The sequence below is a fragment of the Schistocerca nitens genome, chromosome 7 (assembly GCF_023898315.1).
Source record: "Schistocerca nitens isolate TAMUIC-IGC-003100 chromosome 7, iqSchNite1.1, whole genome shotgun sequence".
Lineage (NCBI taxonomy): Eukaryota > Metazoa > Arthropoda > Insecta > Orthoptera > Acrididae > Schistocerca > Schistocerca nitens.
In genome coordinates, this window is record NC_064620.1 from 227,750,372 (window position 1) to 227,777,160 (window position 26,789).

Below are 26,789 nucleotides of genomic sequence, written 5' to 3' on the forward strand. Positions count from 1 at the left end.
GGCCGGCTGCGATTCTGGGTCCGTAAGTAGAAAGGAGGGGTGTTTTCCCATACGGGTGACGTCCTGTTTATTGTCAGCGATAAATTAAGATGAATTTAGACTGGTCAAAAATTCCTACTTTGTGCAAATAGGCCTACTACAAAGAGAGTAATCTCACAGAATATTGAAGTCAGGTATATGGAATCCAGTGCCAATTTGTTCAGAAATGATGTGAGTATATCATGGTACAATTACATTGTAAATATGTGTCGTTCGAAAGATATTAACTTTCCGAGCCTGGTGCATCAGGATGAATGACGGTTGGAGAACCATGCTGGGGATCAAGAGTACAAATTCCACGACGGAGAAGAGAGGGGAGGGGGCTACGGTGCGAGAAGAGGAGACGCGCATGAGCAGGATACCTACATCAGTTTGGGTCGCAATTTAGTCGCTTTAATAAAGTATTTGTTGTCAGATGTGCTAAATTCGGGAGGCTTGATATTGCACATTAATTCTCAGGTGTGTCTCCCACTTTAATTCGAAATCAGCCTTCCAACATAATTATTAAGAAATATATAGACATGCTTTCGATGAATAAAATTTTCAGCACAGAAACCCCTTTTACACAGGTGAGCCATAAACATTAAATAGTTATTCGTACGTGATGTTCCATTGCGGGGTAACATCGTAGACATCAACAAAATAAATACCGGGCGTTCAAAAAGTCAGTATAAATTTGAAAACTGAATAAATCACGGAATAATGTAGATAGGTACAAATTGACACACATGCTTGGAATGACATGGGGTTTTACTAGAACCAAAAAAATACAAAAGTTCAAAAAATGTCCGACAGATTGTGCTTCATCTGATCAGAATAGCAATAATTAGCATAACAAAGTAAGACAAAGCAAAGATGATGTTCTTTACAGGAAATGCTCAATATGTCCATCATTCCTCAACAATAGCTGTAGTCGGGGAATAATGTTGTGAACAGCACTGTAAAGCATGTCCGGAGTTATGGTGAGGCATTGGCGTCGGATGTTGTCTTTCAGCATCGCTAGAGATGTCGGTCGATCACGATACACTTGTGACTTCAAAGCCAATAATCGCACGGACTGAGGTCTGGGGACCTGGGAGACCAAGCATGACGAAAGTGGCGGCTGAGTACACGATCATCATCAAACGATGCGCGCAAGAGATGTGTTGGACATTTTGTGAATTTTTTTTTGTTCTAATAAAACCCCATGTCATTCCAAGCATGTGTGTCAATTTTTATCTCTCTATCTACATTATTCCGTGGTTTATTAAGTTTTCAAATTTATACTGACTTCTTGATCACCCGGTATTTTAAAAATCCAGGTAAGGACACCAGCTTCACAACCTTGTGAAGGCATTCTGCCAAGGTTACATTCGAGTATCCCTATTCTGGGAAGACCGCTGTGGCTAGCGTTTCGCTGACAGCAGCCACATTCGACTATTTCCTGATTTTAAGAATGCACATGGGGGAGAGTGTGTAAACGGTGGGACAACCAGCACGCTACACAACCAGAAGGTTCAGGCGACCCGCACAGATGGGCAGGTTGCCGGTACGTCGGAAGCCCACACGAGACGGTCGCGAGCAAATCACGGTTGCGGCAGCATTCCGCAACATTCGGCTCGCATGACCATCCACAGCCATCAGGAAGTCAGAGGGTGTGTTTCCCGATACACCGCCAACCGCAGCCGCCTCCTGCACGAGTGCAGGACAGCAATGCAGCCCTAATCTACAGGCACACACGGCGCATCACCAAACGAGATAGCAGCTCGTTTCTGTTTACACACACGCGAGCGCGATACCATAGAGCGATAACGATAGCGTTGTGTCGAGAATACCGCTAGGCGACTACCATTCATGTTATTGCTATCTCCGAGCGCTTTGCAAGTACAACAAACACTTTCCCGATTTCCGCTATCATTTCACTCTCTAACAGTTACTAATACGCAGTTTCTTCGGCTTCAGTCGGAGATCACGCGTTGGATGTAAACAGTTTTAAAAACAGGAATACTTTCACAAGTTATTTCTGGCATTAATGCTTCAAGAAAATCTCATTCTCTGTAAAACACACTGGATTCCAAACTAAACTCACTTCTGGAGCACTGTTAAACAGCCAATTCATATCACAGAATCCGTTTTTTTGGTCCCTTCATTGAATCTTTTTCTGTGCCACTTCGGCAGCTTGCTCTCTTAATAAAGTGCTAACGAAAACTATTCTGTGAAGTTACTCTACGATAACGAAGCAACAGCAGAAGTGGGTCAATGTATTCATTTAAGCAATGATCTTAATTTAGAATATATTACTATTACTTTCGGCATTATTAAACCCAGACAGGTCGAATTCTTACCGTCCCATAGCTCTTTATTCAGTGAATTCTCAGCTATAGTAATTTCCTTACTCCAACGCTCTACCTCACGTAATACATGGAAGAAACAAAATTTCATCACCGCATAATACTGCACATTCCTTGCAAGCGCGGACGCTAAGACGCTTACCACTACACGATATTGCGAATATCTTCAAATAAAAACCAGAAACAGCAACATCAGCTTGCTACATTACGGTGGAACAGTTTGCCACATCCCACACTACTAGCGGAATAGATCGTAGGCAATGGTAGAATGTCCTTTGGAACTCTGCAGTGCGGTTTCTAATACGGCAAAAGTCCCAGTAGCAAGCATTTTGCGTAAGGTCGCAGTGTGATTCTTTACGATAGATAATTTTAAGGAACGCTTTTGTTAAGACTGCTGCTCTGAGGGTAATGTAAAGTTTCGGCACACTGCAGCGTAGAATTGGTATATCATCGTATGTGCTACTGGTTCCGATGAACAAATATGGTGAGCACTGCTCACGAAAAGTAGATAAAGGCAATCCAGGTACAGTAACAGCACAAAGTGAAATATTTCCTTCTGGAACTCGGGCAGCGGTCTTCCCATCTCAAAATAATTCAGGAAAATGTTATTTAAGTCCCTCGGTCTTTCAGCTGATTTCAAGTTAAACAACGCATTCTCCTGCGTCAAGCTAATCTTTCCACCTCTACACAACCACGCCACCAAACACCCTGTATGATGTGTTACGCATATCCCAGTCTCCACCTGCCCCTAAAATTTTCGCGCTCTCCTGGTCCTTGCAGCGCGAAATTAACTAATCCCAGATCTCGTAGCACTCTCGTCAATTCTGGCTTGTGGCCGACGTTCTTCGCAATGTATACTCCGCTGAAATGTAGATAAAATACGAGCAGTTTTATAACCAAAAAGTTTAACAGGTAAAAAAATCACAAATGAATTTACATCTTTTACCTACGTCCTACAAAGTCACCAACGCTCTCCACACTTTTCTCCAATCATGATGCCAGTTTCAATATGCCCTGTTCGTAGAAGTCATTTTGCTTGGAGTATAGCCATCTGCGGACTGCTGATTTCACTTCCGTATCTGTCGCAAAGCGATAGCCAGTCAGAAATTTCATCACTGGACCAAATAGATGACAAACCGACGGTGAAAGGTCCGGATGTTTGAGGGCCGCCCACCCAAATTTGGTGATTTTCTGGTTTTGTGGTTGACCATAGTACATGCTGAACTGCTGCGATAAGGTTCGCAGTTGAACACGCCTGTCGTTCAAAATAACTGCCCCAATGGCTCCGAAATTCTGTGGGGTTGTAGCTTTTATCGGACGCCCGGAGCATGGCGAATAATTAAGGTTCACAGGGCCTTCTTGGAAGAATGCACACAACCTGGAGACATTGCTGCGTTCCATACAGTCGTCCCCATACACGAAACGCATGCCCCTGTTAACTTCACTCGGTTTATGCCCTTTGGCCCACAAATATGGAACTCGGCGGTGCTGCAACAAATTGACGGTAACATGCGTGCCAATTTCGATTCATATTTCAGGCTTCTCTCGCTAGAGCTGCACATGAAAACAAAATACCAACTGTACTTCAAACTACATCGTCGTGAAATTCGAACATTCCAGCTGCAGTTACAGGAGAAATTTTTTCCGCCCCCCCCTCGCAAATGTCATCTATATAAAGTTGGCACTCCATGACAGCAGTGTGAGTGTTGTGATTTACTGCTTGAGACGTTCCTCCTCGTCCGTCGTCTCGCAGCTTCTGCAGCAAGTGGTTAAGTTCCCTTGCTGCCCCGCCCAGTCCACGAACTCTTAGCGCCGTGTGGTGCGCGACGTATTGCTCCACAGACTCCCTTGGAAACGTTTAATGGCGGACCTGGATAATTTCTATATTCTGCTACACATGTGGTATAAAGCCAAATAAAACCGCTATCAAGCACCACACCGTCACCAACCAGTTTCTCCCACCTTTCTGTGAACAACACTGGAACACAATATAAAGTAAATAGGGCTAAGGACATACATGAGAATGTCACCCTTCAATTTATATTGGATTTGAAAATATTCTTCTTCCACGAAGCTCGCGAAGTCCGCTTCGTTCGTTACGCAACGCCTCCAGCTAGTCAGTTCCTCCATACTCTGTTACGCCGCCTCTTACTTAACACTCCGTGCACGCTCGCTAACATCAACACCCACCCCGGAAGCCAGTAATAGATTAAGACGTTTCTCGCGGCGCGAAAGGAAACGCACTCCTGAAAACTTCTGAGCTTTCCACATCTACAGAACAACCGTACTGCTTTCGGATTACGGACTTCCCAAATACGCCTCCACATCACCTCCGCTCCAGAGGGCTCAAACTCGTCTCCGGCAACCTACAGGGGCCACATCAGCCTCCAGAACAGAGTAGTCACTGCGAATTGCTAACGCTCATACTACATCTGTAAAGTGCTGCTGCCTGTTGACACTTTAAGAAGTTTGTTTCTCAAAGGGTACCAGGAAACGCCAGACATTGTGCGGAAAAAACATTTGCCGTTGACGACCATCCAGCCGAGCCAAGCCAAGCCACCACGCTTCTGGTTTTGTGGTTGACTGCTGCGGTAAGGTTCGCAGTTGAAGACGCCAGATTAGTGGCTAGGCTGGAGAACCGCTGCAGTCCCACGGGCACTAGCAAACTGACGCTGTCACAATAAAGGTCAGCACTTGCCGACGTTCGTGGTCCGCAAATGTTTCGTTACACGGTATCTGTTGAGTGTAGGTGGCTGTAATGGGTGTGCAGTGTCACGATGACAAGGATAAGGGTGAAACCCAGTCCCGGCACATGGCCTACACCGCTCCTCGCAGACACCACCAGGAACGACCGAACAAGTTCAAGAGGCGCACTCTATCATCCAGACTTCCGTTTTCCGACGTTATAGCAGCAACGGCCTGAGTAAACGTCCCATGCTCAGTCTCTGACCCTGCCTTATACGTGTTCAGGCACAGCGTCACTGCCTTCTGATGCAGGGCTGCTTAGGAACGTCGTGACGTGCCCTGCACACTGTCGCAATAGTAATTAGCTGCGGCTGAGGAACGTCGCCACACGGAAGTGGCGTGAGCACGATCGGGCACAGTGCCAACTCCCGAGTGCCCCTCCAGTACCTTGTGACGCTGCGCCGGGGTTTTCAATGATGACCAGGTACACGGCTGGTAACTGTTCGCAGTCAAATAGCGATCGCGTCACGGTCAATGCTGGTATTTGACGAAAATCCAAATTGAGGCTCCGGGCAGACGGCAGTGACGTCTTGTCTGATACACGGAGACAAACCCGTACTGTTCGAGTGATGCACTATTATGTACTTATTTACGAATTTAGTTTGCCTCGAAAAATAGAAGCTTTCAGGCTCTCCCTTACATCTAACCAGATATTCCTACAGGGTCTGTTTACAGTTAACCGACCACTGTATATAAAACACGTCCTTAAATAACGCTCACGAGAAACGTAATGACGTACTAACAGAAGCGCAATGCAGTAGTGCGAAATGAATCAAATTCATAGTTGAGATCAGAAACGGAGCGAGTACCAATCAAATGTTGAGGGTTGCTCTCATTAGAAATCAGGGAGCTGCTTTTAAACGTCCCTGTTGGACTAACTCCCTTCCTCCTATAGTTCCACGAGTACAAGTATTCAGAACGGAGGCGCTGCGGTCGCTTCCTAGTCGAATCGGTCTCTCTTGCTGAAACGTGGAGCATTGTAATGCTAGTCGTGACTTTGTACGGAATTCGAGTGCACGAGCTTGGTGTCGTAAAGAATCACTGAAAAGACGAGTCGAAAACGGCTGATTGTCGCGATCAGATGGTCTCTAACGAAGCTATCATTTTTTAGACTGAAGCGTGTAAGACGAGAATTTGAACGCTGCCGAGTGTACAGTTGCAAATGTGCTCTATAAGAGATATATAATGTCTGGAAACAAAGTTCGATGCTATGGTCCACGCTTTAAGCGAAAAACTTACCAAGTTCGTCCAATGCAAACAACTGATTGTATTCTTGTTTATTCCACTTCCACTGTGAGAAAATATTTGTGCTCCGTCAAATGAAAACAAGGTCCAGAGCAACGTCACTTACCTCCCTGTGATAGAAAAGCGCGCAATTTGTTTATTCTCATAATTTAGGGAATACCTTTCATCCTCGCGTCTTGTTTTCTGGTACTGTCATCACAGGCTTGCTAACGTGTCGGAAGTTTGCGTTTATCGACGTTAAATTTTAGACATTTTCTGAACAGAGATTTTAATATTAAAACAGATTTGCAGCAGCCTTCGGAAAAGTTTTATACATACATACACATACACACATATACATCTGCGTATCTAAATTGATGAATAAACAGCTGCTAACCAATCGATCATTGTGTTGGTATGCATTAATCATCGTGGCCAAAGATTGCGTATGTCGCGGCAGCGCCATGTGTCCTCTGTTATACTTGCCAATTCGTGTATTCGGCTCTCCTTGCTACGTTGATACAGTCCACCTGCACCAGACAACAGGCTGGAGTGACGTTGTTTTCAGTTAAACGGGCAGTGGCGGCGTACTGAGAGTTCGAAGATGACGCCACAGAACCCAATGGCGAGTATACAGAGCTCATTTCTTACCAAATGGGACGGGAAACAGAAATATATAATGATGACAAAACGTGACAGGAAGACAGCCAGGTTACGCCAGGTTTTGTAGCCGCCATCTGGCCAATACTGCAGCGCGTGAGAATTCAGCTGTAAACTGTTGGGGGAGATCGTCGTCGTCCTGCCGCAATATGGCACTTGATCCCACACATGTCACCCGACCTTAAAATTTTCATAGCTTTTGAATGCAACGCCGCCGTGATAACATACAAGCCTATAAGAATTAGATAACAAAATACCAAGAATACAAGGTTTTAAAAAACTCAACATGAGTTTATACTTGCAAAACATGTACATCCCCTTCTGCCCCCATCCGATACTACACATTTTAGCCCCCTTACCAGATTGGGATAACAGAGAAGATCAAAGTAAAAGTGACACTTTTCGTCCCTTCTTTTAACATACCTAACTTCTAGTGGCACATTTTACAAGAGTAGCATTGACAAAAGTTCACTGTAAAAACTCCGAGACCGTACACTACAAAAAGAGCTGGACAAAATATTACTCCCTATTAAACACATTTCGCGAAGAGACTGGAATATTTCAGGATTTGGAGCTCTCACGCTAGAGGCGGCTCGAAAAATATGGATGTAAAAGTTTAAGCAGGCAACACTGTAAAACACTGTTACTCACACCAAAGGGAAGGTCACAGCGAGGGACATCAGCTGGATCCCAACGAGCTGGATATACAGGGCGTACCATAATTAATGGCGTAAACGCATACAGTTGAAAGTACACGATACTAGAAGCAAAAAAACATAGGGTCGAAAATGAATACCTTAAGAGCTACGAGCAATTTTTCATCTTCGATACTGTGAAACAAACCTCTTCTACTGCAAGCTCTTTGCTTTCCACATTTTAGGTAGTATGGACCAAAACAAGAAAAAATGTCCAGTAAACATTTACTCTAAAATGCGTACCTTAAAAGTTAAGAGCAATAGTTCATCAGAAGAGTTGTGTTTACAAGTAGCGAAGACGAGCACGTGCTCATAGCTCTTAAGGTATGCATTTTAGAGCGCATGTTTACTGGACTTTTTTTTTTCTTGTTTCGGTCCGTACTACAACTTCCCAAAATATGAAGAGCAAAGAGCTTGCAGTAGAAGAGATTTGCTTCACAGCATCGAAGATGAAAAATTGCTCGTAGCTCTTAAGGTATGCATTTTTGACCCTATGTTTACTGAGACTTTCTTGCTTCTAATGTCGTGTACTTTCAACTGTATGCGTTTATGCCATTAATTATGATACACCCTGGGGTGCCGACACACAACTGCCTGTCAGTCTCGCTTACGTCTGCACGCGAAGAGAGTGAAGCCTACACTAAACGATGCAACTACTATTCCAATGCAGAATCTCTTGCCCCTCACTGGCACTGTGACCCTTCCTGAGTGCAAGGTCACTTGGTCAGACGCGAAGGAAGCCAACAGAAGCCTACCGACCAGGAAAGACGCAGGTGCAGCACGTGCCGGTGGGAATGTAGAAAGGGAAGTGTGCTGCTGCCAGTCACCTCCACCTCCCCCCCCCCCCTGCCCTCCCTCCATGATGCCTCAACAATCTAATGGCTATCTCCTCAGCTGAAGCGGATGCTTTTTCTCTGCGAATACAGCGAAGAGCGTGCCACATACTGCAGTGCCATCTTCTGGACTAATTTTGTGCTCAGGACGAGCTTCCCACGATACCGTCCACAACAGAGCCTACAGAGATAGTATGTACCCAAAGATGGTATCACAACTGATTGGCTGAGAGCGCTGGACGCCGTATTTCACCCTTCTTATGTTTACTTTTACTTCCGTAATGTGTGTTCATTATAACCGTAGCCTGGTTCTAAGGCTCCCAATAACGATTCGGTGGTGTAATCATTTGCAGTTGAAAATGCTGTGGTCTTTGTTGACTTTTGCATATGTCTTTGCAGGTTCATATTACTTGATGTAACATCGATAAGTAGTACTTTGGAAGTCGGGTCGGCGAGGATTATTATTAAATTAGATTTTTACATAAATTTTTGTTGCCTGAATTTTCGCTCAATGTGATTTACGTTCGTACATTTGATTTACTTTTGTCAAAAGATGCAGATGACAACAGATTGTAGATGTATGCCACCTTTACTTTTTAGTTGCGGCTTACGCCGTACGTCGGTTGTAATAAATCAAATTTAGAGATGGAACACGTTTTTTACTAACACAGTGTGCATGATTGTTTTTTTCCATTGCTGCTTATGCACACTCTCAGCGCAAATAGTTGATTATGAAGACAAAAGGCAAGGAATGTAAAACTCTGGCAATGGTTACCTTGCCAGTACGTAAACCGCGAATAATAATTTACCTGTTTTGAATCACTACTACTGTTTGAATGATAAACTTATTTCTGTAAATCATGTTTCTAAGTGTCTGCACAGAAGGAGTTCTTTGGGATTTCCACCATATAAGACAAGTAGATCCAAAACGGCATAACATTAAGCGGGGACTGAAAAAGTTACGTCAACAGTTAGAGTCTACCAGTTTCAATGACGAACATCCCGCGACGAAAATCTGAAATCGCTTCAGAATCTGAGGGGGAAGAAATCGTATATTAGTCAAGTCTCATTATTTTGAGAATGTTGCGAGCATTACTGTTTACGGTTAATCGTAAGAGCCGTCTTAGTGCCACTTGGCAAATCCAAGTGTTGTTATAGTCGGCAAGTGGCTGCAATTCTCCTTGCGACGCTACCTAATTGTGTAATTTCAACCGCGCTCCCTGTTTGGTAAAATCATTGCCCCCAGCCCTCCCTCCCTCCCTCTCCCTCCCCCCCCCCTCTCTCTCTCTCTCTCTCTCTCTCATCCGCCAACTGCTAGAACGCCATCTTTTCGAAAAACGATGTGATAGCTTCCCAATGCACAGGACACCTAATGCAGTGCATCTTTTCGACAAACCTAAATTTTATGGATAGGTATACAATTTGTGCAAACTTTGCCCTTGAGATTACTTGGTGTATACAACTTTGATGTTATATTCATTTTGTTCGTTACAACGCTAAACATAGGTGTGACCCTGTTACATTAGTTGTAACTGACGTCATGTTGTGCAGACAATCTGGTGGTACCTCTCAGTACTGGCTTCCGTTATACGCGAAATCCACTCCTCAGTTACTCTGTCGCAGCCACGCGTACAGGCGACATGCTGCAGGTATCTGTATTGTTCGCGCCATCCCTATTTCAAGTTGTACGTACATTATGACAGCACACCTAGCTTGTAACTGTAATGCCTCGACTCTTTAAGCAAATGTCAAGGAGTAGTTTAAGCATTGTATGATGCAACTACCACTGCCCTGTTTTCAACGATCTGAAGATGGCAGTAGATTTTGCCGAAACTAGTAATCCAGTAACTGTGTTAACGTAGCGATCTTGGTAAATAAATCGGTACCCACAAGAGATTACTACACAAAACCTAAATGTTTTTAAAATTGATGACTGGACCATGAAACCCGGAAAATTCCGGGTAGGACCGGCAAGGAAGGGCACGGGGAATGATCGGAAAAGAAACAACTCCGACGAAGTCAGGTGCAACCCAGGCTCAAGCTACAGACGCGACCGCAGCGAGAAGTAGAGCAGTATCTGTCCGGGCCGTGGGTTGGCGAATCTGGGCGGGCTAAGCAGACGTTTTTGCAGCGTGCCTCGTCTCGCCACGCCACGCCGTCTGTGGCAGAACATGGAGGGGAAGGGAAGGGGGGAGAGGCTCTGGCTAAAAGTTGCCGCGGTAGGGCTAGGGTAGGGTAGGGGAGGGGAGGGGAGGGCGCACTGCTGCACCTGCTCTGCGGTGTCTGGCCGGCGAACTGGGGTAAACGGCACGCGGGTGTGGACACAACGGAAACGACGAAAGCCACCCGCTGCTGAATCCAACTACATTAACAAGATGATGTGTGACACAAAGGAGAGAGGATGCAATTTGTTTTACAGATTCATCAGAAGTCTCTTGTCTGGTCTGGTGCTGTCCGCCAAGAAATTCGTCACCTGCGCCAACCTCTTCATCAAGGAGTAGTACTTAAACTCAACGTTCTAATCCCAATCTTCCCTCAAAGTTCTTCCGGTGTAGGGACCCATCTAGAACCGTGGAAGCTGTTATCTGCATGTCCTATTTTTCTGTCGTTCTTTTAGTCAATGTTTTCCACATGTTCCTCTCCTTGCCGATTCTGCCGAGAGGCTCCTCATTTCCTTTGAATCTACCTAACTTTCCACCAATATCCTTCTATTGCACTATACATATACTTCTAGAGCACCATACATACCAGACAAAAATCATCTCTCCGTTAAGACTCTTGGGTTAGAATTAATTTTATTTCGTTCTGCACTACCGATCAGATTCAATCATTTGTGCCAGTGGCAAGTGCACCTGTAAGACTATTTATTGTCACTCTTTTCATTTCCGTCGCTTCACTGTGTGGACGCTAAGGCGAGAAAGATCCACTACGTCGACTAATACGTAGTGCCAGGCGCGAAGTGCTAAACCGACGTTTCGAATCCCATAAAATAAATGCTAGAAACCCGTCTAGATATGCTCTCATGGAACCCGTCCTGTATTTCTTCACACTATACGCTCATCGCAAGGATGGCGAATATGTTTTAAAGGAACTGGACGACGTTATTGGTCCCACCACACACACAATCACGACTTAATGAAACAGAGGGTCTGAAATTAATTCAAAGCCACACAATTCCGGACGATGGGCTTTTGCTGTCTGCCAAAGAATGAGATACCACTGAGGTCTAACGATATTCGATGGTCATCTAAATTTACAAAATATGATTAAACATCGATGTTTCAATACCCACACAAAAGCTTTCTTAACATAGATGTTTAGGGCAAAATATCGGCCTTCGATGTTGGCAAAGAAACAGGCTATTTTTACCCACTTTCAGTAATTTCTTCAGAACCCAACGCCAGTGCAGTGGTTGAAGGGGCAGAAACACTGTTTGGAAGAAAAACTCGTCAAGTGCTCATTTCTGTCGGGGAAAAAACTACTGAAAATACAAAGTACAAGAGCCGATTACTGTTGTGGAGTGGATTGTAATGTGGTTTACAGAAAGTAAGCAACAAGTGACGAAGTAAGATAAGGATTCTTCAAACTAGGCCTAATTCAAGAAGTATTTCCATGATACAGTTCTGCATTCTACATGAATAAAAGATATTTGTAGCTGCATCCAGTGATTAATAATGCCAGTCCGCACCCACGCTATTAACTGCTGAAATTACACATCTGTCAGATGGATGTGACAGTCTTAAATGGCACCTCATGAAATTTCAGTAGCAAAAAATACGTTACAGGCATTAATGTAATCCCACTGAACATAATATGACATGCAACTAATACTAGGGAGATAATCTAAATACTAACACCGTAACATAAATTAAACAAACGTACGTTATCAATTAAAGGCAATATAAACCATCAGGGACTCGTTTGCAGCAGTTCAAACGTTGAAGATGGGCACACGTCGAAACGTTACGGGAAAGCAGAAAAGCCAAATCGGATTTACAGATCAACGTTACAAAACGGCGCAAAAAAATCCAAACAGGCACAGAAACGGACAAAGACTGCCTTCTAGATCTTAAAAAGATCTGCTTAGAAGTATGGAATCCTATCATAAGTACTACATATCCAAAGCTACTAAAAACAACCCTCTGAAGTGTTTAAGCTGTACAGTCGCAACGTAACTTCTGAAAAACTTCTCAAAAGCAAGACATACGCTGTCAACGGCGCAGAAGAATGAAGGGCAAACTTCTCTCGAAAATGTAATTTTACGGTCTGCATGCAAAAAGTTGTAGGACATGCAATGTTAGCTATTGCTGTAATTATTGATTAATAAATACGTATTAGATGTACTTGTACGTTGCTTCTTACACCGTTCTATAAATTCATCATGTAGCATGGACGATAAGAAATTGACGATATAGCATCATCGAACATCCCTAGACCGGACGAAACATTCTTGCCTCAAAGAAGACATTTCCCAAGGCAATTCGTGTTCCTAGGTCACTGCAATTACCGAATTCCCCCACCCCTCCACCCCCTTCCCCGAGCTTGTTTTTCAATGAGGGCCTGTCACTTCCATACTGAGAAAATAAATAAATCACCACACGGTAAGGGTAAAGACCGCTGCAAGCGCTCAAGCCCCTCGGACTACGGAATCTAAAGAGATCTCTCCCTACTCTCATGATACATCGGTGCTGCGCGAGCGGATGCGATCACAGCCCCTCTAGCAACAAAAAGTAGGATTACACGACTGCGGAGGCTTTCATTAAAGTCCCCAGTGTCGGTCACATTTCTCGGAAGGGAAATACTGTACTGCACCGTACCACAACCCGTCTTATAACTTGCGTACTGATACTGAAGCTTGCCTTAAGTCCAATTCTGGGTTGGAACTAATGTGCGGGCGGACACTTTCGCGCTGAGACATTTCTCAGGAGCCTGTGGAGTCCCACTGGGATAAGCGGTTTACCGCAGTTAGCATACTGGCAGTGTAGCACAGCGTGCTGTAGTCTACGACACGTGTTACTAGGAATTACCTTTAAAATGAGGTGAAAGATTAAAAAAAAAAATGAAGACCTGGCTGTCGGGACAGACTGATCTGCAGGTTAGGTTTGAATGTGACTGTTTCTCCAAGAAACGCTTTAGACCGTGGCACAATTGCCCGGAGTATTTTACTATCGTAAGCTGAATGTCCCAATATTTTGCTAAGTGTGGATACCCATGTAGTATGAAAAATCAACGTATTCAGTCATAAATAAATATTTTATATTTTGGTTGTTCATTGTGGAAACATCTGTAATAGTAAATATACGGTAAGAGATAAGATTTTTCACCTCATTATTTCACAAATAGTGAACATTCTGCTGTTTGCAGAAAGATACAAATGAGGAAACGTTCTTGCTGCAAGTAAGATTGTGCGAAAGAGGGTAAGCGACATTTAAAGAGGTTGGACGCACAAAGCCACGACTCTCGGCACGGCGTTGGCCTGCAGCACGGTTTCTGCGGACGCGAGAAGCTCATTATCATGACAGAGCGAAGGAGTCGCGCAAACAGCGTGAAACGCACACACTGCGTTGGGGCGAGACCGCAGAGGGGCCAACCGCTTCTTTCACCGTTACCTTGGTGCTGCGGTCGGATTTTTTGGAGCCACCGGGCCTACCCAGAACTCGCAAATGCACTCATAATTTGTTCAAGAGATAGAGCTTCACAAATTGAGCAAGTCAATAACGCTTTGGTCCACCTCTAGACGTCGTCCTGAAGGAAATCGACCCAAATTCTAACTGGAGCATTCGATCGTCAAAATATCAAGCTGGTTGGGGGCGCTGCCCATAACGCTCCCAACATTCTCAGCTGGGGGAAATCCGGTGACCTTGTTGCACAGGGTACGGTTTGGCAAGCACTCTCGCCGTGTGCGGGCGGGCATTATGCTGCTGAAATGCAAGCCCAGGATGGCTTGCCATGAACGGCAACAAAACGGGGTGTAAAATATCGCCGACATACAGTTGTGCTGAAAGGGTGCCATGCTTGACAACCAACCAGTCCGGCTATGGAATGAAATTGTACCCTAGATCATCGCTCCTGGTTCTCGGGCCGTATGGCGGGCGACAATCAGGTTGGTATACCACCACTGTCTAGGGTGTCTCCAGACACGTCTTTGGGATGGAATCTCATTGAGTGGAATACAATTGTGTTCAGTTCTGAATCCCGCTCCGAAATGAGCCCCAACAACCAGCGAAGACGTGTTTAGAGACGCTCTGGAAAGTGGTGGAATACCAACCTGACTGTCGCTCGCCGTACGGCTCGACAACCAAGGGTGATGGTCTGGGAGTGTCAATTCTTTTCATAACAGGACATCTTTGGTTGTCATCCGCAGTACCTTTGCAGCACAGCGGTCCGTCGACGATATTCTACACCCCGTCCTGTTGCCCTTCATGCCATGCCATCCCTGCCTTACGTTCCAGCAAGATAACGTCTGTCCGCGTGCTTGTCAAACCTTACAGACGTAATTAGTGTTTCGTGAAGAGGTATTATTGAGACTTTCGTGTTCAGATGTGTTGCTTTAGTAATGAATTCAACTGTAACACCTCTCAATGAGCAGTAATCAATTCCAGAATTACAGCCGGCCGCTGTAGTAGAGCGGTTCTAGGCGCTTCAGTCCGGAACCATGCGCCTGATACGGTCGCAGGATCGAATCCTGCCTCGGGCATGTATGTGTGTGATGTTAGTTAGGTTAAAGTAGTTCTAAGTATAGGGGACGGATGACCTCAGATGTTAAGTCCCATAGTGCTTAGAGCCATTTGAACCAGAATTACAGACTACCTCTCAATGAGCAGAAGACAAATAACTTAATGCATTTACTAAACATCTCACTCCGTGTCTCACGTAGCATCGTGTTCTGCTTTTACTAAATGCCGATAAGTCGCAATTGCGAATGACTCCGATGGCCCAGGGATACCTTTATCATAATCCATTCCTAAATGCTTTATTAATACTGGACACACATTCACCGAGCATCAACAATTCAACTGTTTCAACTCTGACTGGCAGTAGTTGATTTCTGAACAGTATTTTGCAAAAAAATTATCTCTCATTAAAAGTTTTATCACTAGTTTTCAAGAAACGAAGCCTGATACTTTTACGGCGCGCACGGGAGAGGGTTGTAGTATGGTCGAAGAGGTGCGTTTCGGCACTTAACATTTTAGAAACAAAGCACTTGTTTTATGTAAACATAGAGAAAGATCGTGCGCTGTTTCGTTCCCCATCCGCGCCTTTGGTATGTCTGCCTCCGAGCTGCTTTGTCCCTTCTTGGTTTGAATACGTACCCACAGCAGGTGCAGCTAATTCAGTGCTTGTCATTAGCATACAGGTACACTGGGAATAAGAAAAATTAGCCAATATGTACGGATGTCCTCCGATGTCCGAATGACCGTAGTCGGGCGTGTTATGGAACGGTACGTGCTAAATCTTTTCAACCAATAACGCCTATCTACTGCGAAGAAAGGTCACTAAGCGTAGAGAAACCTCTGACAGCTGCAAAGATATGCCTGCGACAACATTTTTTGTTCTAAAACCAATTTTGGTTAATAACGTCTCCATCCAGAGTAAGGGAGCGTTGTCTAGTCGTCACAAATTTCAGTAACGTATTTTAGCGGATATTTCCCATAATAAGCCCATTCAGATGAGCAAATTTTTGGGTACATTTTATATTTGGCTTCATCAAGCTGACACAATATCCCGCAAATAGCATTAAAAAGATGTATGTCTACAATAACAATTCATCTGCTCGGGTTACGGGTTTCAGTGGAATGGTAAGTTGTTACAAGGTATTTCCTACGGCACGATGACGTAATGTGGCGACTTTTTTCCTTGCAATTAGAACGTTAATACAACGACGACACACGCAAAGTACTCAAAGCGTATATTTTAAATAAGAATACACACAACAAATCAGCTATCGTTCGAGGCTTAACAAATATCTTTATCACTAGTAGACTCTAAGTTTTAGTCTTGGGTGCCGCTGGGAAATAAACGTATTGTCCTTCCCATTTTTTGAATGATTCCCCCTCCCGTACCGCGTAAAATGAATCCGCTACATGTTGATTGTGCCCAAGGTTTCAGAATCAGTTATCTCCTTCAACCTGATGTCATGTCCATAGTTCAAGATGGTTGTCTTTGGACACACATATTACAGCAGCTTTTGGCCGTCTCCGTTGTTTGCAACGAAGCTGTGCAGCACTTTCTACGGCTGTCTTCAAGTATGTCTTCAAGTGTCAGTCAATTTAGATACTTCGTCTTGGTCTCTGCTCTAGGACAGCGAACGGTGGGGTAGGAGACTATATCTGCCGAGTGAGCGTTCGGAAGCGCAGAACATGATTTCAACATTTCCTTCTGGGTCGCGTAACATCGGTACAACGTGAAATATTTCGGTGACACTGTAGACTTCGGATGTCATTACATCACACAGACACGTACGATCCAGAAGTAGCGTCAACTTCTTACCCAAGTTTTACAGTATCTTGACTATATGCAAGCGATTTTATAATGAACTTCGCTTAAAACTTAACAGAAACTCGAGGACATTTCGCTTATCGGGAACACGTGTCACAGGCCGCATGCTGCTTTTTAATGACAAAAGAAGAGATAGCCAACATCATTTTATGGTTATATACTGCACCCAATGGTAATGCCGACTCTGTTTCATTGAAGTATACTGAGGCGGTAATGCTATATACTTCTAAGAACACCGAAGTTTACTGCGGTGGCAATGCTCTATACTTCCAAGAACGCCAAAGTTAAAGTGTCCCGAAAGACATCGTGACTGAGGCTATAACAAGCAGCAAACTAAGAGATATATTCTTGTATATATTTTTCGTCGATTTTTCGATTACAGTAGATTCCATATCTTTATAATAGGAAGGAAATTACGCAGACTTTTACATATAAAACTTATCTGCTGATGAACACTGTCCGAATTGTGTTTACACTTAACATATAGACTGGGAGTATACTACCAAACCAGTGAATTCATCTAGTCCCGTAAATACATGGCCACGCAGTCACAAAAATTACTCCTATTGCATTAACTGCATATTGCGTACATAGTATCTCGATATTTTTCATCATACAAAAATTACCTCTTACTACTATTATTACCTGTGGTGTTAGGGAGTAACATGTTCGCCTTCGGCGTAGGCCTTTGTAGCTCTGCATCCGTGGCAGCAACAATTATTAGCGAGTGCTGTTAATAAATGAACGTGTAAAAGGGAGGAAAAACAAATGTAATAGCGATGTTTCTGCCTTAGCTCAAAAGTTAAACAGCACTATACAGTAGTCACCTGAAAACCTCTGATGTTGTCACGAAGAGTATGCTGTGCTCATTCCACAATTCTCTCTGCACCCAGTGGACCTGTCACAGTGTATTTCACTTAGAATTCTAGTGGAAACACGGCCAATACTTTTGAAATCCAAAACTTCTCTTGCATGTACGTTCTGGGTAAAGTCAACAACTGCTACAACCCCACTATTTGTTGAGGCAATTCAAATTTAGAAACAAACCACAACTTTGACAGCAACGAAGAGGGTCTAATATTGATTCAATCTGCTTGAATACAAGGACTACAAGTAAGTTCCTCTAATCTACGCAAACAGAACGTAGCCTGCCGATTATAGTTGTCTCAGTCTCCTCTGCCGACCGTCGAACGAGGACACAGGCACAATTTGAAGCCATCTTCCGTACATGGGTCGGCCCTTCAGCAAGAAAATCTTGCTGCGGGTGTAAGTTCGTTCAACAATTAATTTATTCTACAAAGGAAGCACACTTCTAAGACAAAACACTTTATTGTATTACCAGCGGCTCGTAGCCACAAAATAAATGGCCAAATAAGGTTGTAAATCGGACCGAAAGAAATACTGTAGCCTGGTGCTTGGAGCCAAATCATCTTGCTGTTATCGATGGACAATGGAACGAAACATATGCATAAGAGCAGTATTTTTATTTCCTTTTTGCTGCAATGAGAACTGAAATTATTTGCATAAGTGACTTATCCCGTAAGACTTGAGTAGAAAAAAGGAGGTAGGCCTAGTATTCCCAGCAAGTAGTCTTGCCCTTGAAGCCGGCCAGTGATAACGAAGGTCTGTGAACCGCAGCGCAACAAGGCTCTTGCTGTGGTCTGCCCTTACCTCGGAGAGAACAAAGGTGAGGACGCAGCTGGAGTACATGGCGACTGGCAGTGGCTGTGAACACGAGGCGCCTTTAGGCCGCGGCTTGTATAACTGTTCGCCGCAACTTCCGCTGCTCCGGCCTCCGCAATGGCGGCGGCCACTAAAACAGCTAGCTTCTAACGGGCGTACAAACAGACCGCACCACGAAACGAAGCTGCTCATGTGAACGGGAGTTCTCGTTGATTGATACTCCCGCAAGCAATTCTTTGCCGAGTCCCGGGATAGTCGGATCGAGTGGCGCAGTACAAATCACAATAGATACGACAACGGAAAACAGTATTACGACAACTATGAGCAGGATTGAACGTCCTCCCAGTATTACATAGACGGAACAAAGGAGGCATGGCTTCAGAGTAGCGTCGCTGCCTATTAAAGCACACTTTGCGTCATCGACTCCCGCCTGGGGAATGGCTCCGAGTTATTGATGCGTCGTTAAATAAATGTCCTATGGCTTTCACCCTGTTGCGAGCCTTTTATCGGGCATCACTTCGGCGTCTTAATCAACCAGCTCCTTATTTGGCATCACGAGACTGAGTGTGTCCTCGTTCCAGCCTAAACAACAAAATTTAGGGTGCTCAATGACATTAGAACTCAGGATCACCGTAGATACCTTCTCATACAGTAGAATGTAATTTATAAGACTACTATAGATTGCAACTTTACGAGCCGAGTTTGCAAGTACAATAAACTGTAGTTAGCACAACTCAATGTATTTGTACTTCAGTTCTAGAGGAAAGGCTGGATGGATAGATGCGGGCCATTTTGCAAAAAATCATGAAGGGGTGGAACCAGTTTAAGTTTTGTAGGCCAGTTACTTTTGGAATAATGCTGAATTACGTACAGACACCTTAAAGGTACATGCAGTGCATACGGTATAAAGTTGTTTAAGTTACTACAGTATTCCAACATTCACTCGCCGCGAGGTACTAAAACCGCGGAAAATTTCCGTCATAATTGCTGGGGGAAAAACTGGCCTATTCTTATACAGTGTGTTAACTTTTAGTTTGTAGACCACTCCCTTGTCTCCTATCAAAAGAAGTCGGATGGCTTCCGCCGAATATTTGTTTTTGGCTGCACCGCCCCCCCCCCCCCGCCAAAAAAAAATCTCCTCCTTACTTAATGTATTGCAGACAGACAAAGGCACAAGTACGAAACGCATGCTGTTATAATAATAATCTAATAAAGCTAAATTTTTATAATTTATTTGCTGCAACCGTTTTTCGCGCGATGACTCATTCTTAAGCGGCACGTTACAAGACCTGAAATGTCATTTTTTCAATTATGATCTACTTTTGTTGGGCACTATAGACCGGCAGCACACCCGTGGATATTTTGATTACTTTTGTTTTGTCACTTTTGTGCATGAATGTTGTAATACCTCAGACACACAAACCAATATTGTAACAGTCTTGCGCAAACAAGACAAAACAAAAGAAGTGCTTAGCATTCAAATTTAAAACAGCAAGTTCAAAATTCATAACAAGCAACTGGAAGAAGAAAACTAATATCACTTGAGAATTCACACGTAAGAATATTGCTTTCGGCGAGAAATTTTTATGCTTAACCAATGATGGCTATTGAGCGTAGCATTTCACTGGAATGTCATGGTTTTTATTAATGCGAGGTGCTACATTTACGTTCACTTTTAAAATGGAATCGTTTTCTGACTCACAACAAATAAACAATTTGATGTTTTAATTTAGGCCATGCGTTTCAGGGTGGGTTTTCGTTACTTGGCGTGTATGCACAATATAGTAGTACACAGAACTACATAATTATGTATAGAGAACTTCGGTGTTGTGAGTTTCGGCCGAACACGGAGAAGAGGGACCTGGTGATGTTCCGCTGGTCACTTATTTCTGGAACCATACAAAATTAAGCAAACACGCTGAAAATACAGGGTGTTTCAAAAATGACCGGTATATTTGAAACGGCAATAAAAACTAAACGAGCAGCGATAGAAATACACCGTTTGTTGCAATATGCTTGGGACAACAGTACATTTTCAGGCGGACAAACTTTCGAAATTACAGTAGTTACAATTTTCAACAACAGATGGCGCTGCAAGTGATGTGAAAGATATAGCAGACAACGCAGTCTGTGGGTGCGCCATTCTGTACATCGTCTTTATGCTGTAAGCGTGTGCTGTTCACAACGTGCAAGTGTGCTGTAGACAACATGGTTTATTCCTTAGAACAGAGGATTTTTGTGGTGTTGGAATTCCAACACAGTGTTGTTGCAACAAGACGAAGTTTTCAACGGAGGTTTAATGTAACCAAAGGACCGAAAAGCGATACAATAAAGGATCTGTTTGAAAAATTTCAACGGACTGGGAACGTGACGGATGAACGTGCTGGAAAGGTAGGGCGACCGCACACGGCAACCACAGAGGGCAACGCGCAGCTAGTGCAGCAGGTGATCCAACAGCGGCCTCGGGTTTCCGTTCGCCGTGTTGCAGCTGCGGTCCAAATGACGCCAACGTCCACGTCTCGTCTCATGCGCCAGAGTTTACACCTCTATCCATACAAAATTCAAACGCGGCAACCCCTCAGCGCCGCTACCATTGCTGCATGAGAGACATTCGCTAACGATATAGTGCACAGGATTGATGACGGCGATATGCATGTGGGCAGCATTTGGTTTACTGACGAAGCTTATTTTTACCTGGACGGCTTCGTCAATAAACAGAACTGGCGCATATGGGGAACCGAAAAGCCCCATGTTGCAGTCCCATCGTCCCTGCATCCTCAAAAAGTACTGGTCTGGGCCACCATGTCTTCCAAAGGAATCATTGGCCCATTTTTCAGATCCGAAACGATTACTGTATCACGCTATCTGGACATTCTTCGTGAATTTGTGGCGGTACAAACCGCCTTAGACGACACTGAGAACACCTCGTGGTTTATACAAGATGGTGCCCGGCCACATCGCACGGCCGACGTCTTTAATTTCCTGAATGAATATTTCGATGATCGTGTGATTGCTTTGGGCTATCCGAAACATACAGGAGGCGGCGTGGATTGGCCTCCCTATTCGCCAGACATGAACCCCTGTGACTTCTTTCTGTGGGGACACTTGAAAGACCAGGTGTACCGCCAGAATCCAGAAACAATTGAACAGCTGAAGCAGTACATCTCATCTGCATGTGAAGCCATTCCGCCAGACACGTTGTCAAAGGTTTCGGGTAATTTCATTCAGAGACTACGCCATATTATTGCTACGCATGGTAGATATGTGGAAAATATCGTACTATAGTGTTTCCCAGATCGCAGCGCCATCTGTTGTTGAAAATTGTAACTACTGTAATTTCGAAAGTTTGTCTGCCTGAAAATGTACTGTTGTCCCAAGCATGCTGCAACAAACGGTGTATTTCTATCGCTGCTCGTTTAGTTTTTATTGCCGTTTCAAATATACCGGTCATTTTTGAAACACCCTGTATAAATACAATACACGTGATTGGGTTGTATCCCGTTCTTCAGTAGTCCCCACATTTTAAGGATATGCACAGAATCTCGTTAGTAATATCTAATACAAGAACATCTAAGAGCTCTGGGCTTCCGCTGACAGTGTGAAGAAACTTAACGAGTACACTGTGTGACGTGCTAGTGTCTTGACGATCCAACAACTAGCTTTCACTTGTTTCTGTGTTACGAGCTCAGTAAGAAAGTGTTCACAATGTAAGGAGAAACTGCATGGGTTTGGTTTCGGATATATGTTGCAATGCAGATGCAATTACAGTGAATAAGAAACTAAACAATACATCAAGAGCAACCAAAGCCACCTATGGATCAACAAACGAAACAAGCTATAGTCCTACTAGCTGCCGTTTTTTACAATTTATGAAATGTATGTCGCTTGTACACGACGGCACAGTACATTTTATTTAGTACTGGTAATAGCCTAACCATTATGATGCCCTGACTAGTTTTTAGAACTGTCGGGTTGTTTGAAGATCACGCGATGTTACTCCAACAAATACAGTTTCCATAACGAGGGGAGAGATCATGGGGCGCTATACCATTACAGTACTGTCATTTATCGATTTAATTCATCGACGACTGAAAAATTGACACGACTTAAAATATATCGCTTTGTGGTTTTTATGCCTGAAACTACGGCGTGAACTAAGTTGTAACACTACAGACATTTATCTAGTTTCATCTAACGCGACATAACAACCAGAAGCACAACTAACGTCGTTGGTACATGCAAACTCATTATCACATTCAGTACACTTACAATCTTTTTTCCCTGAGGTATCATCTTGGGCTCCTCGAAAGCTCATGAGACTTTTTTACTCTTCTCCACACAATAAAATAGTTTTTATTCCGTGTTCCCATGTGCCGTTCAAAGTCCCATAGGTTTGATTTTCACTTTTTCTTTCGTGGGTTTACATGCGCATTCATATGTTTTCCACTACGCTGCCAATTGACTCATTACATTTTTGTTATTGCTACGCTGTAAATTATGCATATGAGCAGTGAGTGCAAGGGTCTTGAATTTAAGCTACTACGAATATCGTAGCATTTGCAATATTTGTATAATATTTTACTACATGTTAAATTCAACGAAAACAAAGGAAGAATACCATGAAAAATTTGTAATTTTCTTAGCATATGGCAACGAATTATTCTGTAATAACTAAATACAGTAGTTTGGAAACTACAACGATGACCAGTTGCGTGCGTAATTTATTCAAATACATGTATACAATGATAATAGTTTTAGCACCAGACGATTTCTGTGTGTAGTATAGTATAGCAGAGAATAAAAACAAAAGCAATAAACTCTGTAACTGTATTATACTTGACCGGCTCGTACGTGGAAAATAAGAACGTTATCTAACAAACTAACGGCGGCATTACCGGCAAGCGTTGTTGACATTCGTTCAGGTACTGTATCAATATTCGGCATATACTCAAAAATAATTATGAAATCAGAAACTGGTTATTTATCACTGGATCGCCAGATCACAAAATTCGACATCGCGCAGTTGATTATGTCACTGCAGTTTCGCTAGGAAGGAACTTCCGCTTGTGACCAGAGGGAGATAAATTAACGAGCCGGAAGATCCCGCCAAGGGCTAAGCACTGGACTGCTACCATGCGCCAGCGTAAACCAGGTGTGCTGCTATTCCACCCCGCTGGGGGAGGGTGGCAGCACAATGCAAGCCTGCGTTGGCCCCAGCTGTGACGTAACTGTGGGTAGCCTCCCCCGTGGGAAACATTCCCACGTACATAGGCGTCTGCAAATGGGGAGGGGGAAGTGGCCGTCCTACAACCCCCCCCCCCCAATCTCACACTCCCTTTTTATTCATAACATAATTCTCAAACTTCTAGAAGTACTTTTACACCAATCGTTTAGCCAGTTGCAGCATTACTAGGCTGATCGCAATGGGACAATACCATGGCTTTAGCGATTGCTGTATAATTTGTGTTTTGTTCAGCAATCTGTATTTGCCCCAATCCCGTGCTCACGAGTTTGTACCCTGCGATAAATTTCAAATGGAATACTTTGCACAAAACTTATTAATAACCAATTTTCTGGCGGTATCTACAAATCCCGTTATTAATATGTATTGACTAGAATGCTATATAATATGATGAATTCACTGTAAAAACAATTATTTGTCGAATCACGGTTCATTTTACGCCAGATGATTACGCCATCCATAGACCGAATTACGCTGATTCACTTTGCTGTTCGAAATTGCTGCAGGGAAAGTTGGCAAGGAAAATCCGCACTAGTATGCCAGTCCAGTGAGTCAGATTAAACTCATACAGTGACTTCGACTCCCAACATTCCGATACTGAGTAACAATTGTTAATCTCCTAACGGAAGTTTCTCATTAGCCAGTAAGAAGACTAGAAAACCACAGTGAACGTTGAGTGTAAAAGAGAACGATAATCAAAAACGAAATAGTAATCCATAAGGTTTCACTTAGGTAACAATTCAGTGAAGTTCAGGTTCGCAAAACGAATTCGCAGGGCTGATGGTAGTAATATTTCGTTAAATCAATAGAAAATATTTTTACAGTATTTCCTATATCTGAATTTCCAGATGTGTTTAAGTAATGCATGTATCAGCTTCATGGTAGGACACGAAAGGTCAAGTTATCACAATGACTTTCATATTTTTTGCCGAAGCTCCCTCCATTATTAGCAGCAACAATGGGAATTACATAACATTATAATTTAAAATTGTGGCACCAACCTATCGACATTGGTTGTAGTCGTTGTGACACGATAAACTAAAAAATCTTATTAGTCCCGATTCAGTACTACCTAAGACTGACATACAAAAAAGACTTCCAGCATTTTCGACACTGCTTCATACGTAGGCCTACTTTCAAGTCTCTCCATCCTTCTCACTCAATTCGCTTAATACCGTCACGGTGAATGCACATCCTTCTACACATTGGTCTCAAATGAAGGTTGCCACTCGATATTTGTCTGGAGAAAACAATGCCGTTTATGTTAACACGAAGCTGACATTCACCAAACGACATTAGAAGGTGGCTATCATTTTTGGCAACTGCAACTGCTTACGTAACAGCTGTCTGACAGAACTTCCGCAGATGCACGGCTGAGGGCTGGGGGTCAAGAACCGTCCGTAAAACAGAACCTCAATTTTCTATAGTTGACGGTAAAACAAAAGCCCTTATTACGTTGCAAACTATCTTTATCAAATGCCTTTTTTTTTTATAAAAGACGTTTTCTATAATCTTTGACGGTACAGTGGGATACCCTTTCCACACTTTATACAAAAGTTAAATGTTTGATCCAAGCTTTTATAAAAAGATTAGTCATTGAACTTTGTAGTATGGTGTAGTGAGCGGAAGTGGATGTAAATCGATTTCATAAATTTGCTGACGAATAAACATATTGGTGGTTCACGTTAAATTTGATTACATTTCTGTTTCAGAGGCTTGCGGAGTTCGTATTTCCGAGCAGAAATTGATATAAGCTATAGCCTGCCTGATCGTGTGGGAAGCGACCGCGGGCTGGGGTCCTGGCTGGAATGCCGGCCGACCTTGTGGCTGCCATGCCAGGTACACAGCCAGGCCACCACAGGCCATCCGTCGGATCCGACCGGCGGCAGCGTTGCCACGAGGCGGGGGCGGCCCATCACATAGCAGCGTATAACCCACTTACCGTGCTTCATACTTATAAACACACAAACACAGACTGGAGCCACACGGATTGCCACTTAATCACCGACCAAATTCGCAGTGCGAGCCGTACCGGCAACGGCTATTTCACCCGAAAACACACGCACACTGAACGCGACAGCCCTGACGGCGAGCCACGCGACGGACAACTGAGGAGCGGCTCGGCGCAGCTGCCGCAGTGTTGCCAACTCCGCGCGGCTCGGCGCGGCTCTCCCCACCTGACCGCGGTAGTGGTCGGCCGTGAGCGCGTCACCTCTCCACTCCTCTCCGCTCCGCGCCCATGCTAATCGTCTGCGGCCCGCTGTTGATGGTCCTGCGGACGCGCATTCTCTCTCTCCTATTCGAGACGCGCCGCTGGCTTACCGAGAAGCCAACTACTGCTGGCCTTGTACACGCGCTGTGCAGACTGTTTCCGACAGTGACGGATGAAACAAACCTGTCGCAAAACACACGATAGTTAATCTCTCCAGGTCCCTAAATTTCCCCGCACACGTTCATTATTTATTGACAATTCTAGTTTCAAACCTTCAATATATTGAATCGACCTCACGCTTTCAATAACAATGACAAAAATTGTCCTTTGGCAACGCAACTCCACAAGGTTAAGGTGCAGGACACGCAAAAGTAAGCGTGTGCTGCAGCTATATTAGTTATAGCTTGCGAGCAACAGAAAGCAATTAAAGAGGCGGAATGGGTACGGAAAAAAAAAAAAATGGAGCGACTAGTCTTATGTTAATTTACTGACTAAAATCAGAACCACGACACCGAAAGACTTCATAAATTATTTCCGATGTGCGCTACATTGTACGTCAAGTTATTAGCGTTGATACAACATAAAATACGGAAGCAAAATACGTTACTGGGAGAGGCAGTCGCAGTC

The 26,789-nt window shown here is 43.8% G+C and overlaps 1 protein-coding gene across 1 annotated transcript in view; it reads right to left on the minus strand.

Moving 5' to 3' along the window:
• The window catches only part of LOC126194758 (protein numb), a 252,370-nt gene extending 226,312 nt beyond the window's left edge, over positions 1–26,058 (minus strand). The window contains exon 1 of the mRNA XM_049933040.1: positions 25,893–26,058. The gene's annotated coding sequence lies outside the window, so the exon portion shown is untranslated. The remainder of the gene's footprint in view (positions 1–25,892) is intronic.
• Positions 26,059–26,789: the final 731 nt, after the last annotated feature.